At 45.1% G+C, this 18,083-nt stretch overlaps 1 protein-coding gene across 1 annotated transcript in view; it reads left to right on the top strand.

The window, feature by feature from the left end:
* LOC146010190 (uncharacterized) overlaps positions 1–18,083 on the top strand; it is a 109,343-nt gene that overhangs the window by 36,607 nt on the left and 54,653 nt on the right. The window lies entirely within an intron of this gene.

Raw genomic sequence — 18,083 nt, 5'->3', positions numbered from 1 at the left:
ACGCCACGCTTCATATCGTATCGCTTGCAAAATGCCCAAAATCGTATACTATCGCTTACGATTTTATATCGGATGCGATGTATGTAATTTATTCACTGCTCTCTGGCAGTGAATAAGTTACATACATCGCATCCGATATAAAATCGTAAGCGATAGTATACGATTTTGGGCATTTTGCAAGCGATACGATATGAAGCGTGGCGTGAGGACGCGGAATACATGTAAAGCAATCCCCGTCCCCTCGTGGGGCTCGGTGGCTCGCTGCTCTCCCCACACTATATAAAATCAACTCCACGCCGACGTGGATAAGTGGTGGTATGAAAAGGTCGGAGGACGCATTCCGCCGGCGCTCGCCACGCTTCGGGGTGGAGTTGGATAGTGGAGGTGTTTTAGGAACACTTTCACACCTGCATTATCATATATCTGACACAGTAATGACGACATGTGTTAACGCTAAACTGGTATTTTTGCTAAAAGCAAAAGGGATATTCAGGCGCTTGTTGGAAGGTATGGGGGTTGGGGGGATGGGGATGGTGGAAGAGCAGGTATAGTGGAATTAAGAATAAGAGGAATATAGCAAACAATGAAAAAATGAAATAGAATGAAAATTGGAATAAAAAATGATAAAGAATAAATAATAAAAATAAAAACAAAAACAACAATAAATAATAATAAAAATAAATAAATTAAAATAAAACGTGCATAATTGTTTACACTCTTTTGTATAGTTAGAGGGAGCGACAGTCCAGTTTTTTGTATAGTACTAGCTTGCCCTAGCAATCTGACCTGTTCTACAGGGGAAGACAGCAGCGTTCTGCTGTGCGGTGTCTTCCGTGTGCTGCGGGCGGGAGGTGACGTCACCCAAAGGGGCTCAATACTCTAACTATACAAAAGAGTGTAAACAGTTACGTTTTATTTTAATTTTTTTATTTTTATTATTATTTTTATTTATTTTTTATTTTCATTGTTGTTTTTGTCTTTGTTTTTATTTTTTTATTCTTTATCATTTTTTATTCCAATTTTCATTCTATTTCATTTTTTCATTGTTTGCTATATTCCTCTTATTCTTAATTCCACTATACCTGCTCTTCCACCATCCCCCCAACCCCCATCCCCCAGACCTTCCAACAAGTCCCTGAATATCCCTTTTGCTTTTAGCAAAAAATACCTCACATGCTATAGATAAATCCCATTTGGGCTGCTTCAACATCCAGCGCAGTATCGTTTGGGGAATCCCCAAAATTTGCACGTCTACTTTATTGTTAAACGATCTGCTGCTAAAATGGCACACACCTCTTCACATATCACACACACCAACAAAAGAGATATGATAGAAGATATTTTCTCTATAAATACCACGAAAAATATACCACAAACCGCAGAGGAAGAAGGGTTCTGCGAACAATTCTTAAAATTAGAAAAATTATATATCACAGAAATAAAACAATGGTGGGAAATAACAACCCTATCAAAGTACTTAGAACAAAACCTTAACTTTTGAATCAGAAGATGGGAACTTCAAAACAAAATGGAACAATGCCCTAACAAAATGCTCAAGAGAACTTCTAGCAATAATTATAGAAGACCGAAAAGTATCACTACAAAGAATAAATGAATCAATAAAAGAAAAAGAGAAAAAATTTGAACCTCTGAATTCAATGGAAGACTTCAAAAATCTCATGCAGATGACAAACTCAAAAATGGAAAAAATTGAAGACAACATTATTCTAATAAAACAAAGAAAATTTCAGCGGGATCGAGAAGAAAAAGAAAACATGTCCACACCGCAAACAAAAAGACCGACACAGAAAAAAACAAGAAATCAATCATATGGACCAGCAAAAAGAAAATATACACAACAAAGAAAACCATCTACATATGTGCATCACTACCAGAAACCATTGAAGGAAACCCACACTAGAAATAACCCTGAACAACCTAAAAAAAATCCTTACAAACTGATAAGAAAATCTTTCCAAGAGGGAGTACAACAAGCAAAAGAGGAAGAATCATCCAGCTTCATGAACCTCCTAAAGAAAATTGAAAACAAAAAACAAGAAAAGAACTCACGCAAAAGAAACTATACAGAGGATAAAGAAAGCGATGAAGACTATGAAGATGATAACGAAGAAGATGAAGCTTTTTTAGAGGCAATCTGGCAGAACGAGAAACCACCAGACTATGTACAATCAGCACAGAAGAGGAGAAAAAACAATACATAGAAAAACCAACAAGAGGCAAACGGGGAGGAGTCAAAAAAAGAAAAAAGAAGAAAACATTTCCAGCAGATGATACAGAAACTGTTTTCAATCTAAGCAAAAAAGAACTAACCCCGATAGAACTGCAAGTTCTTTTTTTTTTGAACATTAAATTTTTATTGCAAGAAATTTCGTCTGAAAGACATTTTGTATGGGGGGGGGGGGGGGTACAGAAAGGAAAAAGGGAGGGAAGGGGGGAACATGTACAGGAGAGACATACAGAGAGCATTTGCATCAAATTGCTTATCTAATAACAGTCATATTTGTACAAATAGGTTTCTCTGATCTAGGAGAAGGAAAAGGAAGACATACCAGTATTTCAATCAGTTGATGTACCGTCTGACTCTAGAGGTATATAGGGTAACAATATATAATATAGGTCAAAGGCTAAGACCCAACAGAGGAAGAGGTTAGAGTTGAGGCCTCAGAAGGATCGCTTAAGAGGTTTGTGGCACCCACCTTATCACAGTAGAGGGACCATCCAAACCATTTCATCAGGATTGAATTTGATGCAGAGGAGTATTTCGCTCCAGTGGTTTCAAAGGTATAATGTTTGTGGATTTTTTTACGAATGGAGTCTACTGTCGGAATGACCTCTGATTTCCACTGTTTGGCGATCATAGCTTTGGTGGCTATGAGCACATGTCCAACTAAATATCTGTCCGCAGCAGAGAGATAGGGTGGAAAAATGTGAAGCAGTGCAAATGCTGGGTCTGGGGCTATGGGGCGGGTAAGTATAATGCCTATCAGGAGAAATACTTCCGCCCAGAGAGGCCGCAAAGCCGGGCACTCCCAGAAGACATGGATAAGGTCTCCAACCAATCCACATCCCCTCCAACAGAGGTTCGTGGTGGATGGCCAGATCCTATGCAACCTCTCCGGGGTGAAGTAGGCTCTGTGGATGAGTTTAAAAAACATTTCAGAGTGGTGTAGGCAGCGTGAGATCTTGAAGCACGACTTGAAGATATCATCCCAATCCTCCTCAGAGAGGGACATTTTTAGGTCTCTTTCCCACTGTGTTTGGGAAGGTGATTTATGCCCATCCGAGGCTGGGGTGAGCTGGGTATACCATCTAGAGATTCCTCCCTTGTGGGAAGGGGCACTCGCTAAATTTTTTAAATATGTGGGAAGGAAGGGGGACCGGCTTGATGCTGGTAGGTGTGCTTGGAGCCAGCTTCTTAGTTGTAAATATATAAAGAAGTCCTGCTTTGGAATATTAAAATTATTCTGTATATCCGTGAACGACCGGAGGTGTCCTCCTATGTAGAGATCGCCCACTGAGGATATGCCCTGAGCAATCCATCTATTCAGCTGAGGTATAGGGATTAGAGACTTAAGGGTCTTAAGTGACAAAGGAGGGGCTGGTAGGGTTGCCCTATCTGTAGATCCTACCACTTTATGCCAAGCGTCAAGTGTTACTTGGATAGATTTACACTGTGCTGCGAGTTTACGCGATATCGTAGGGGGTAGCCACAACAAGTCTACCAATGGGATGGGGTGGGAGTAGGAGCTTTCCAGGACTACCCAGGATTTTTGATCAAGAGGTGACATCCAGTCCCTAATTTGATTAAGGATACAGGAAGCAAGGTAACGCTCTAAATCAGGGAATGCCACACCTCCACTTGTTTTGGGTTTTATTAGGGTTTTCTTTGCTATCTTCGGTCTAGCCCCCTTCCAGACATATTTAGTTACTAGTTGGTTGAATCTTTGAATAACGGACTTAGAGGGAAGTCTAGGGATAGACCTGAAAAGGTACATTAATTTTGGAAGGAGAACCATTTTGGCAGCCGCAATTCTCCCCAGCCATGAAACATCGTGCAGCATCCAATCTCTAGTTAATTCTGAGAATACCTTTAATAGGGGGTTGTAATTACACTCAATGATATGTTTTCCGGGAGCCAATTGAATTCCTAAGTATTTTAAAGAACAGGACTGCCAGGAGTAGTTGTAGTTTTCTTTCAACTGGGTGACCAGGTCTGGCGGGAGGCCTAATGGTAGGGCCTCTGTCTTACTAGTATTGAGTTTATAGTATGAAACTTCGGAATATTCTCGCAATACCTTATGTAGGGCAGGAAGGGAGTTTATGGGATCTAGGATGCATAATAGAACATCGTCGGCGAATAAACTGATCTTATGGGAAAGATTGCCGATCGTCGGACCTAGAATAGAGTCTTCGCATCTAATGCGTTCAGCTAGTGGCTCAATTGCGAGAGCGAATATTAAGGGGGATAGGGGACACCCTTGGCGAGTGCCATTGGTGATTTGGAAGCTTCGTGATGTACAGCCATTGGTGAATACCCTAGCTGAGGGTTGAGAGTAAAGGGCCAATATAGAATCTAATATACGTCCCTGGAAGCCAAACCTCTCTAGAGCTGATTGCATAAAGCCCCAGTGGAGCCTATTAAATGCCTTCTCGGCGTCCAACGACAGGACCAATAGGGGGATCTTTTCTGCCGAGCAGTGTTCAATAACGTCTATTACTCTGCGCGTGTTATCTGGGGCCTGTCTATTTAAGACAAATCCTACCTGGTCATTTTTAATGAGGGAGGGGAGGAGAGGGCTTATTCTATTTGCAACAAGTTTAGCATAGAGCTTCAGGTCCGAATTGAGAAGCGCAATGGGTCTATAATTTTGGACCGAGGTAGGAGGTTTACCTGGTTTGGGTATAGTGACTATGCGGGATTCAAGCATTTCTGAGGGGAAACTCTTAGTTTCAGAGGCCTCATTGAAAACTTTGACAAGTAAGGGGGATAGTTGGGATTTAAATGTTTTATAAAAATTTGATGGGAAGCCATCTGGTCCCGGGGCCTTGTCATTTGGAAGTGAGTCAATGGCGCACTGGACCTCCTCCGAAGTCCAGGGGGCATTAAAGAATAAACGGGCCTCCGGGGACAGAGTAGGTAGGGAGATTTTGTCAAAGAAACTCTCCATTCCCCCAGCGTCAGGCTGGGGGGTGGTGGGATCCCCCCGCAGATTATAGAGTTTAGAATAGTATGTCGAGAAAACATTGGCTATCTCGTTTGGATCATATACTTTCGCTCCATGTTCTGAGTATATCAGGTGGATCTTTTCTTTGGCTCTCTTGCCCCTCAACTTCCTAGCCAGCATCCTTCCCGTCCTGTCGCCGAGGAGGTAGTATTTTTGGTTCAGCCTAGCAATATTGCGGTGTATCGTGGCTAGATAGTGACCATTAACCTTGTCTCTGGTTTCGTTTAGGCACTTAAAGAGGGATTTGTCAGTCGGGTCGGCCTTATGGGCCGCCTCCAAGGAGGCAAGGGCAGCTTCTTCTTGTTCTAAGGCTTTCCTATATTCTTTTTTAAGCTTTGCCGCTATCTGAATCGCGGATCCTCTTACCACCGCCTTAAGGGCACACCAGTGAGTGAATATGGAGGTGTCCCCTGGGGAATTTTCTGAGAGATAGTGCTCTACGGATTCCTGAATCACTTTGTGGGACACTGGCTGGGTGAGGCTTTGAGAGCCTAGCCTCCAAGGACCCGGGGTGATTTTCCTATTGGCTATGTCCCACTTCAGAAACAGCGGAGAGTGGTCCGACCACGTTCTAGGGAGTATTTTGACCTGGTGGAAAGAATTAATAGACCACTTATACGAGAGAGCAAGATCAATTCTTGAATAAGTACTGTGGGGGTGTGAAAAGAAAGTGTAGTCCTTCACCGTTGGATTTTTAACCCGCAATAAGTCATATAGGTCATATTCAATGAGTAGCTGCTTGATGCTCTTCGAGGGGGGGAGGGGATGTCTACGTGGCGAGGAATGGTTACGAGAGCTATCTATTGATGGGTCTGGTACTAAATTAAAGTCTCCTAGTAGTAGTAGGGCTCCTTTAGCTAACTGCTGGATCTTGGTGAAGAGTTTCCTGCAGAATGTAATTTGCTTAGTGTTGGGGGCATAGCAAGATGCTATAGTAACTTCCTTATTGTCTAAGAGGCCCGTTAAAATCAAAAATCTGCCTTCAGGGTCAGAGAATTGGGAAGTGAGGGAGAAGGGGCATTGTTGGGAGATCAAAATTGCAACTCCAGCTTTCTTGGCTGGGCCATTGGCTGTATAACAGTGAGGGAAGTGTCTATCATGAAACATCGGAGGGGCGGAGGCCATAAAATGCGTTTCTTGTACAGCCACAACATTGGCTCTCTGTTTGTGGAAGTATTCTAGTGCTAACCTCCTCTTATTTGGTGAATTGAGGCCCTTGGCATTGATAGAGAGACAGTTAACCATAGTCTAAATATGGGTACATAATATACGATACCATAGTCAGATATAGTGGCGAAAATAGCTGGTATGTGGAGTGAATGACAGGGGAGCAAGGTTGAGGGGAAGGAGAGCAAAGGGGTTGGGTGGGATAGAAACCCCCTGCAGGGGGGATGGTAGGATGCCAAACCACGGCAACTCGGCACATCGGTGGGGGGGGTAGTGGATGTCCAGGCGCGGAATCACCACACCTGGACATTTTTCAGGGTTTAGAAGATGGATAGAGAAGAAGAGAGAGAGGACATGGAAGACAAAAAGAAACAAATACAATAACCTGTCTGAAATAAAGACACTTTCAACATTGAAAAAATATGGTAAATAAAGAGTCTCTGGGCCACCCGGGTTTCAGCACTAAATACTGCGAGGTATCGACAGACTGTATATCTGGCGGCGGTGTCTTGTCCTCCAGGGAGGTCAAATCAACATTTTTAAGTAAATAGACTAATTAAACTAACTTTACTAGATAAATTCAAGTTTTATAACTAGCGGTAACATGCCCATGAGGACCTTAGGGGAAAATATAACAAAAAGTACCGCTTCTAGTGATCCGTGCTCGGGGCAGACCAGTCCAGCTGAAGTCCACTCCCAGACGGAAGGCCTGGCGACGATCTAGCAGAGTTCAAGGTTGATAAAAAATGCTTCCCTTCTTCAATAGTTGAGAGGACTACTGTAGATCCGCCTCTATTTATCAGCAATTTGGTAGGGTAGCCCCATCTGTAGAGGATATTTTCCTTTCTGAGAGCAGCAGTGATGGGATAGAAGGAACGTCTTTTGGCCAGCGTTTCTCGGGAGAGATCCCCGAAGATTTGAAGGGGACCTAGGGCTTTGGCTGATTCCTCCGATGGTCTTGCTGCTTTGAGAATTGCCTCCTTAATGTGAAAGAAGTGGATCCTCATGAGGACGTCGCGAGGGGCTTCAGACGGGGCACCCTTGTTTTTGGGCAGTCTATGGATCCGATCAATCAGTAGATCTGAGGATGAGGTATTTGGAAGGAGTTTCCGGAAAATATCCGTGGCGAAATCGCTCAGGCTGCTGTTGGAAATTGTTCCCGGAACCCCTCGGAGTTTGATATTGTTTCGACGAGACCTGTCCTCCGGTTCTGAGAGCTTGTCTCGCAGGGAAGCGACCTCGGCCTGCAATGCTTCGTGGGACGAGATCAGAACATTGTGTGAAGAGTCAAACTCACCCATTTTGGATTCCATATGATCCGTACGGTCCCCCAAGTCATCAATCGATTTCTGGCATTCTTGTAAGGTGATCTTAAATTCCTCCGACACGTCTTTCTTAAATTGAGATAAAAGAAGCTTCATGGTGCCTACTGTAAGGGCTTGGTTGTCATCCAAGGCCTTTGCATCTGAAGGAGGGGGATCCATCGATGACGAGGTGGACTGCGTAAAGGAGGAGGAGTGAGGATTAGGTGAATGTGACCTCGTCTCACTTCCCTTCTTAGAGCCCAGGGAGGGGGACTTAAAGAAGTCCACCTGTGGCACAGGTTTGGGAGTCTTGCTGCGTTTGCCAGGCATTCTTGGGGCCGACAGCGCTTCCCCGGCTGGGTTGGGGGGAGATCAGGATCTAGTAAATAGAGGCGGGTAGATTGGACGTGACAGGTGTTGGATCACATAGAGGGCTTGTCCAGGTGTGCAGGTATCCGCCTAGGGCATAACTTCTAGAAAAGCATTCAGATTATAGGATGCAGTTATGACCGGCTCCCCTAGGTGGCGCCCCAGTCCTAGGGATCCCTGGGTCAGTGATATAGTATTAGTAACAGTGCGGGCAGTATGGAGGTTTGCTGAATATAAGAATATTCAATGGGGGTGAGGGACACTGGCCTTGTAGGAGGTAAATACCTCACTAAGTCCAAATGTGTTCTGAATGAAATGAGCCAGCATAAGATACTGGGTTGCTGCAGGGATCAATGGAGAGCCCCAGGGGGGCTGTGAACACAGTCTGGATAGAGGTACCTGAATGCTTGCAGGGTTTTTGGTGGGCTGAGGTCCTGTGTGTCTCCTCAGGGCTTTAGGATCATTCCAGGGGTGCCCCCAAGTCTGGGAAGGTGTCCGCTGGGCCTGGGGAGAAGTGTGGAGGCTTGGGGTCTCCCCCTCCGCCTCCCTGGGCCTGTGGAGCTCACAAAGCGGCTGCGGATGGAAATTGAGGCCCCGGCTTCTAGTTCGCGGTAGGCCCCCGATTCCGGGCCTCCGCCAGACAGTGCTTGCCTCCCCAGTTCCCTCCCTCACGATCCGGTGGGCACAGGGGTGGTCGGGGGAAGCCCCCAGAGGCTGCAGGGAGCACTTGAGGGTGCTGTACCGGCGCGAGCGGCCGGATCTAAGATGGCTGCCGCGACTTGGTCTGAGGGAGGGCGCCCCCGCACCTCCCGTCTACGGAGCCCTCACTCGGCGCGGCAGCAAGGAGGCGGCGGGTACTCTCACTGCCCACCGCTCCCAGAAGAGACCGCCCGACTGGCAGCTCCGGGGGACCGGTAGGCGATTCTCCGAGGCTGTGGAGCCTCCTCTCCAGACGCTGACTTTCACTTGAGGCCGCGGCTTCAAGGCAGCTGGGGGCCGCAACCCGCAGGGAGAGATTTCTCCCCCCCGGCTCCGCAGCTCCGCCAGCCGCCTATCCGAGGTCACCCGAGGCAACTCCGGACTGCAGGTGAGGTGGTCTCAAGGTATGCTGGGCAGCAAGGGGCACTTTTAAGGGTAAAACTGCAGGAGCTCCCTATAATGGCATCCTGTCTCTTGTACAGCTAGGCCACGCCCCCCCTGAACTGCAAGTTCTTAAAAAAGGATTGAAATTTGCACCTCATTCGAAAATTGACGAATTTGAACTGTATATCGACACAAAAATTCATAAGAAAATTGTGTATCAAGAAATTCTTCACGGATAAAGAAACACAACCGTCTACAAGTCAGACTACAGAATTCATACACACCAACTTTAAGCCGACCTCAGTCTTTTATCCAAGTCACATAAAAGGACCACACATCGCAACATTTCAAAAACTAATGGAGAAAGACATCAATAACATCAACAAGAAAGAGAAAATAAACTACAATTTCACAAAAGAAGAACAAAAAGCACTTAAAAACCTTCAAGGAGACACATCAATAGTAATAAAATCAGCAGACAAGGGAGGAGGAGTGGTAATTCAAGATAAAACAAACTATGAAAAAGAATCAGAAAAACTCCTGTATGATGTGAACACCTACAGAAAATTAGATAGTGACCCAACAGCCAGATACCAACAACTCCTTCAACAACAACTCCAAGAAGGCCTCGAGATGGGCATCATTAACCAAAAAGAATACGACTACATCTATACCAAATTTCTGAAAATTCCGACATTTTACCATTTACCAAAAATACATAAAGACCCAGAAAACCCACCCGGAAGACCAATTGTGTCAGGTATCGGATCATTAACATCAAACCTTTCAAAATACATTGACTATTATCTGCAAACTCTAGTAAAAGAACAAAAAAGCTTCCTAAAAGATACTACAAGCATCCTCCAAACCTTAGAAACAATCGAATGGAAAGACACATATACACTCTGTACCAGCGACATCAAGTCATTATATACTGTCATCAATCACGAATCAGGCTGTGAAGCAACAAGACACTACCTGACAGAACAATCAAACATCTCCAATCAACAAATCAATTTTCTCATGGACAGTATAGACTTCATCTTAAGACATAATTACTTTTGGTACAACGGCGAGTTTTTCAATCAGGAACAAGGGACCGCCATGGGAACATCTTTTGCACCAAGTTATGCAAATTTATTCGTATCATGGTGGGAGGACACAAACATCTGGTCCAACAATCAATATTTAACGAAAATAAAATGCTGGAAACGTTATATTGACGACCTATTCTTCATATGGGATGGGACACAAGATGAATTAACAGAATTCAAGGAGTACATGAACAGCAACAATTTGAACCTTGACTTTACAAAAACTAGCAGCAAGGAAATGGTAATTTACCTTGATCTAGAGATATACATCAAAGAAAATGAAAAAAAGATACAAACACGCACACATATAAAAAAGGTGAATGGAAATAATATGCTGGATTACAGCAGCAACCACCACCACCAATGGAAGAAAAACATTCCAGGCGGCCAATTCCGTCGAATACGCAGAAACTGTACTGAAGACCAGACGTTTGAGATGCAAAGCAAAGACTTAGAGTTAAAATTCCTACAGAAAGGATACAACGAAAATTTCCTCAAAGAACAAATTGACAAAACAAAAACACTGAAAAGAGAAGAATTGATTGAATACAAAACAAAATCCCAAAAAGAAATGCCAATAACTTTTATTACAAAATACAGCAGCAACCACAAAGATCTGGAGCACATACTGAACCAACACTGGCACATCCTGATGCTCGACAATCAACTGTGTCAAATTTTGCCCGAAAAACTGAAAATCGTTTATCGAAAGGCAAAAAATTTAAAACAAGCCCTCACCAACAGCTACCTCCCAATAGAAGAAAAAGAGAAGAAAAAAAACAACAAAAGGTTTCTTCCACTGCATGCAATGTAAAGGATGTAAAAACCAAAACCAAACCAGCACTAAACCAATTAAAAACCTCTCTTCTAACCAAAACAAAAAGAAGTTTCAAATAAATGGACACTTCTCATGCGAAACTGAAGGCGCAATATATCTTCTGGAATGTCCGTGCGGCCTTCAGTACGTCGGAGAGACAAAAAGAAAAATAAAAACCAGAATTTCAGAACACCTTTATAATATAAGAAGAGGATTAAAAACACATAGTGTCTCAGCACACTTTTTAGAAAGACATGACAAAGACCCCAAAGGCTTAACCTTCATGGGAATACAAAATATAAAATCCCATTGGAGAGGAGAAGATCTGGTTACTTCCCTAAAAAAAACGGAAACCAAATGGATATTCTTGCTGGACACTTTAGAACCAAAGGGGCTCAATATAGATATTGAGTTGAAAGCCTTCCTGTGAAGCAAAAAATTGAGCTATTCCCACTGCTCCCTTTCCCCATCCCTCCATGCCTATTCATCTACTTCTACCTTATCTTTATCTTTTTTATCCTCTTCTTATTTTTATTATTTTTACTTTTATTTTATTTTTATATTTATTTTTATTTTTTATTATTTTTTATTTATTTTTTATTTTCCGTGCAAAATTTCCATAGGGAATTAAACCCCTATTTTTATTAAGACAGACAACCATGAGGTTGCCGCTCAAACGGAAGTCACCAAGATGTGACCATTTCAGTTTTTATCAATAAAGTTCCTATAAATAAAAAAATTAGTTTTAAAAGAATTATCCTTGATAAAGCATCTCTATAGATGTGAAACGCGTTGGAGCCATTAGAGGGGACATCAGGACAGCAAGAAGGACATTTGCCACCCGCTCCAGCTACTGCCGCAAGTCACGAACAGAAGCCGGAGAATCGGGTGACGTCACCTCCCGCCCGCAGCACACGGAAGACGCCGCACAGCAGAACGCTGCTGTCTTCCCCTGTAGAACAGGTCAGATTGCTAGGGCAAGCTAGTACTATACAAAAAACTGGACTGTCGCTCCCTCTAACTATACAAAAGAGTGTAAACAATTATGCACGTTTTATTTTAATTTATTTATTTTTATTTTTATTTATTTTTTTATTTTTATTGTTTTTGTTTTTGTTGTTTGTTTTTATTTTTTTATTCTTTATCATTTTTTATTCCAATTTTCATTCTATTTCATTTTTTCATTGTTTGCTATATTCCTCTTATTCTTAATTCCACTATACCTGCTCTTCCACCATCCCCATCCCCCCCATCCCCCAGACCTTCCAACAAGCGCCTGAATATCCCTTTTGCTTTTAGCAAAAAATACCTCACATGATATTTACTTAAATTATTTCATTTCATTAAATAATCATAAATAATTAATAACATCGATTAGAACAATTAATGATAATATTAAGAAAACATGAACTTTTAAGAAGACAATATTAATCAACAAATGTAAACACACTTCATCGTCCTTGGGGAGCAGTTTAAGTGCTTCCACAATGCGTTTGAAAGGCTCCTCAGCTTCCAATGTCTTTCGCCACATGAACTCGGTTAGATATGATTTCAGCTCGTGTCTCGCTGTTCCTCTTTGGCGCTTGTTGCGCCATTTACATTGGCCCCACAATCTCTCAACAGTTTGCGTGTGAACCCCTGTTGCTGGGTCCATGAAATTGTATCTGTGATTCACAGTAAAATGGTGGTATCCTGCCAGTTATAACTGTTGAGTGCTATATGCCCTCCAGCAGTCTGTGTACACATTTTTACCCGGCTCTATATTATGGGTAATGCAGTTCATCAATGTGGTCGCATCACGGCTGGCCACCATTTTCAAGAAACACTGTCCGGCATTTGCCACCGAAAATCCACTGTTGTGGCAAAATTCGGTATTTTTGCGCTTGACAAATAATGTTTCCTTTTCAGGGTCCATGAGTCCCACAGGGGACATCGGGTTGTAGGCGGATCCAGGGCATCCGAGGCACCAATCAGCGAAGCTCTTTAAGTTTTCCCAGAATGCCCGACGCACCTTTATATCAGCACGGATTACCTCACTGAGGTAATCCCATAAGAAGCTTTTTTTTTTTTTTTTGCCGCCTTAGCAGCAGAAGCCAATTTGCGGCTGAGGACGCTCACCGCCGTTAGTCACTGATGGCGGAGCGAGCGGCCGCAACACTCCTCCCGGCGCCGACATCCCCCAACGACGCGAGTCAAGCAGGGTAGACCGATGGGGGAGACTGCACTGCCGGATATCTCCCCCAGGCAGCGTGGCCAGACTGGGAGCAGGTAAGGCTTCGTTAGGAAGCAAAAAACGCTGCCTTGCCGCACGCATGGGCTGGGAGACGCCCGCTGTAGCTGGCGTGGGCACTCGGTTCGGCTAGGGATCCCACTAGACCACCGGGGACTGAGCGCAGGCCTGGGTAGGCGGACCCATTTTTAATCATAGGCTCCTTGGCGCTCCGGTGGGGGAAGTCTAGCAAGGGGAGGTGGCTCTTGGCCTGCAGTCCCTCCCCCAACTTTGGTGCCAATCTCCTTAGAGATCTGCCTTCCATTAGCTGTCTACACACTGTGCCCGCCCCCCCTCTCTCAGACCAGCGCCATTTCTGCAGCACGCAAGTCTTCCAGAGATGGGCACATTTCTCCCCTGTGAAACCGTCTACAGGCTGAGTAGTAGCTTTCACAGCCACCCGAAATCCTCCTTTGCTCCATAGAGTACAGAGGTTGATACAGGGTGTGTTAGCTTTTAAATAGGCTATTAGTGTGTATGTGACTATTGTGCTAGTGCTTTTTTTTTCCCTCTGTCAGTATTTCTTACTGTCCACATTATTTTCAATATCTTCTCAGAAAGATTATTGAGGTTTACCTCAAAGGTCACATACATCCAGTGATATCACTCTAGATTTTCCGTGGTTGAAGTTACCTATTGTGCACTGTATCCCCCCCCCCTTGTTGGGTGTGCTGACACTATGTCCAAAAGGGGGCACAACCAGATAGTCTCCTCAGCTCCTGTCTTGCAAGAGCTGTGCTGCAGGTCTGTCTGATATGGATGTTATCCAGAACGGGTTATGTGTCAATTGCTTTATCCCACCTGGCCAGTCCTCTGCCACGGCAGTCCCTCAGCAACCACCCTGGGCAGCTTTCCAACAATTATAAGGCACCCTAGTGGATCGCACCCCCTGTAGTCCAGCCCCCTCCACCTTGGGTGGATGCTCTGTCGACCACGGTGCAGACCTTGCAGCAGACTACGGTAGCTATGCAAAAGCTGCTGCTCAACCTAGTAGACCCCTGTTAACACCATTGCTACATGTAACTCAGGATGACACTGATGATGGCGGGGATGATAATGCGGATGATCACATCAATTTGGATGATCCTATGCCCACTGACACTCCTGCTTCTCAGGCAGAGACTCCTGATGTGGCAGCTCTTATTCACGCTATCCGTGAAGTACTACTGTCAGATGCAGATGAGCCTGAACCTACTGCCAAGACCAGAGATGTCTTTAAAAAGCAGAAGGTAGTCAAGGCCCAATTCCCACACTCTGATCATTTAACTGAGAACAGAAAGGACCAATGGGAAGGTATTGTCTAGATATCCGCTTCCACCTGAGGATTGTAATCCATGGGAGATTCCCCCTTCAGTGGATTTGCATGTCACAAGACTGGTTAAACCTTCAGTTCTCCCAGTCACTTCAGGGTCAACTTTGAGGGATCAAACAGATCGGCGCCTGGAGAACGCTCTTAAGGCCATATTCTCTTATACAGGCGCAGCACAGAGGCCCACTATTGCAGCAACATGGGCGGGAAAAGCCATTATGCCTTGGATACAGGCTCTGGAGGAGGAGCTTACTCCCGATGCATCGGAGGATGCCAAATAGTGTATTCATCATATTAAACAAGCAGCATCGTATATTATGGAAGCTATGTTGGAGGGAGGCAGACTTCTATTCTTTGCCCAACAATGGCTATCCACAACAAAGGATGCCTGGGTGAGGGAAGTGGTGTCTCGGGGTTACTCCAACTCATTCAAAAAGCCTCCCCCAAGGAAGTTTTTCTGCACAGGTCTTCCTCACGACCCACACAAGGCAGAACACCTACAAATAATCTTGAGGTCCCTGCTTCAGTCTTGAGTTATTGTCCCAGTACGGTCACAACAAAGAAAGCTCGGCTTCTATTCAACGTTGTTCCTGGTTACCAAACGGAACGTTCCGACCCATTTTGAACCTAAAATCTCTCAACAAGGTGGTAAAGGTTTCAAAATTCCAGATGGAAACGCTGAGGACTATAATTCTAGCCTTGGAAGAAGGGAATTACATGGTCTCATTAGACATCCGTGACGCTTACCTTCACATCCCCATTCTGCCAGCACACCAGAAATACCTGAGGTTTGCTATTCTCAACAGGCGTTACCAATTCCAGGCTCTCCCATTTGGGCTAGCCACTGCACCCAGGATTGTCACAAAAATCATGGCAGTAATGGCGGAACATCTACACTGACAAGGTATCAGTCTTCCCATACTTGGACGATCTATTGCTAGTGGCCAAATTCCCGGAAGTAGTGTTATCGCACCTGCAGATAACAATCACAACTTTGCAGAGTCACAGGTGGCTACTAAATTGGGAGAAGTCTTCCCTGATTCCTTCTCAGCGGATGCTACATCTGGGAGCCCTTCTGAATACCAGGTTGTTGAGGTTGTTTCTTCCCAGAGACAAGTGTATGGATCTCCAACTTTGGATTCAGTCTAAGCCCAAGAGTCTCCGTACACTGGGCAATGAGGATCCTGGGCCGGATGGTATCCACATTTGACATGGTCAAGTGGGCCCAGTTCCACTCTCGCCTGCTTCACCGTCTCATACTGTTGAAGTTGGACGGTTTACCTCAACACATCTGGTCAATTTTCTTCACATTGACCCAGGAGATATAGACTTCTCTTCTGTGGTGGATGCAGACAGAACATCTCACACAGGGCTGTCCTTTCTGGTTCAAAGAATGGCTGATCCTAACATCAGACACCAGCCTCAGAGGATGGGGGGCGATAGTAGGATCCCAATCCTTGCAAGGCGTGTGGACGATGCAAGAATCCCGCCTTTCCATCAATGTCTTGGAGCTACGAGCAGCCTCCAACGCCCTAATCTGGTCGCAAGACCTGCTCCAGGGGAAACAAGTACAGATCCGGTCAGACAATGCCACGGCTGTGGCATACATCAATCGCCAGGGAGGGACTTGCAGCAGCGCTGCTCTCCGGGAAGTGTCCAGGATCCTAGCCTTGGCAGAACAGCACCTCCTGGCTCTGTCGGCGGTCTTCATCCCAGGCGTTCTAAATTGGGAAGCAGACTTCCTAAGCCGCCAAGATATCCATCCGGGGGAGTGGTCTCTACATCCAGAAGTGTTTGCTATTCTGATAGACCGTTGGGGCCTGCCGGATGTGGACCTAATGGCGTCCAGACACAACCGCAAAGTCGCCAACTTCGGGTCGAGGTCCAGGGATCCTCAGACTTGCTTCACGGATGCCCTGTCGATTCCATGGACATTTCACCTTCCATATGCCTTCCCACCGATAAACATGTCCCCAGAGTGCTCAGGAAGTTCAAACAGGAAGACAGGACCCTCATCCTGATTGCTCCAGACTGGCCACGCAGGCACTGGTATGTGGACCTGCAGCAGATGTCTCACCAGCCTCCTTTTCTCTCACCGCTTCGGGTGGACTTGCTGAGTCAGGGTCCTTGCTGGACCCTCAACGTCTGTCTTTGACGGCGTGGCACTTGAAACTGCCCTATTGAAACGTAAGGGTTTTTCTTCAAAAGTGGCCAAAACCATGATTCAGGCTTGCAAACCGGCATCTTCTAGGATATATTACCGGATATGGCACTCTTTCTTTGCATGGTGTACAGCGAGGAAGTACGACCCAAAGGTTTTCAAGGTAGCCAGAATCCTGGCTTTCTTACAGAAGGGCCTGGACATGGGGCTGAGGCTGGCCTCTTTCAAAGTCCAGATCTCAGCTTTGTCAGTCTGGTTCCAGAAGAAAATTGCCTTCCTACCGGATGTACGCACTTTTCTACAAGGAGTTCTACATGTCCAGCCTCCGTATGTTCCTCCTACTACACCGTGGGACCTTTCACTTGTGCTACAGGCTTTAACCAAGCCTCCTTTTGAACTATTACCTACAGTTGATTTCAAATGGCTGACAGCCAAGACAATTTTTATCTTGGCCATCGCTTTCGCCTGAAGGGTTTCAGATCTGTCAGCCCTTTCTTGTAGATCACCCTTCCTCATTTTTCATTCAGACAGGGCGGTTTTGCGGACAAAACCTTCTTACCTTCCTAAGGTCTCAAAATTCCACGTTAATCAGGAGATTGTGGTTCCTGCGTTCACGGCAGAGGATCTTTCCCCAGATGAACGCTTACTGGATGTGGTCAGGGCTCTGACCACCTATATTGACCGTACCAAGTCGGTCAGAAAATCTGATTCCCTTTTTGTATTATACGGATTCTGCAAAAAGGGTTGGCCAGCTGGCAAACAAACCATCGCTCGCTGGATTCGCATGGCTATCCAACAGGCTTATCAACAGGCTAACCTGCCTATTCCTGTTTCAATCAAAGCGCACTCTACTAGAGTGGTTGGTCCATCATGGGCAGCACGACGAGGTTCTTCTGCTGAACAGCTGTGCAAGGCTGCAACGTGGTCATCTGTCCATACCTTCATCAGATTCTATGCTTTTGACATGTTTGCCTCCCAGGATGCCTCCTTCAGTCGTCGGGTTCTTCTGGCACCCCAGGCAAATTCCCTCCCTTGAAATACGGCTTTGAGACATGTCCCCGATGTCCCCTGTGGGAACCATGGACTTTGAAAAGGAAAAGGAGATTTATGGTAGACTTACCTTTTTTGTTAACTCCCTTTCCTTGAAGTCCATGGGAACCACAGGGTGCCCTCCCTTTAAATTTGCTCCTGAGGTATCCCTATGTATGATATTCTGATCTGTGACCTGTAATGACCATAGTAGCGTCCATTGCTATATTGTGTA

This window comes from Crinia signifera, chromosome 6 (genome assembly GCF_055691185.1).
Source record: "Crinia signifera chromosome 6, ASM5569118v1, whole genome shotgun sequence".
Taxonomy (NCBI): Eukaryota; Metazoa; Chordata; class Amphibia; order Anura; family Myobatrachidae; genus Crinia; species Crinia signifera.
This window is presented reverse-complemented; position numbering and strand designations above follow the sequence as displayed.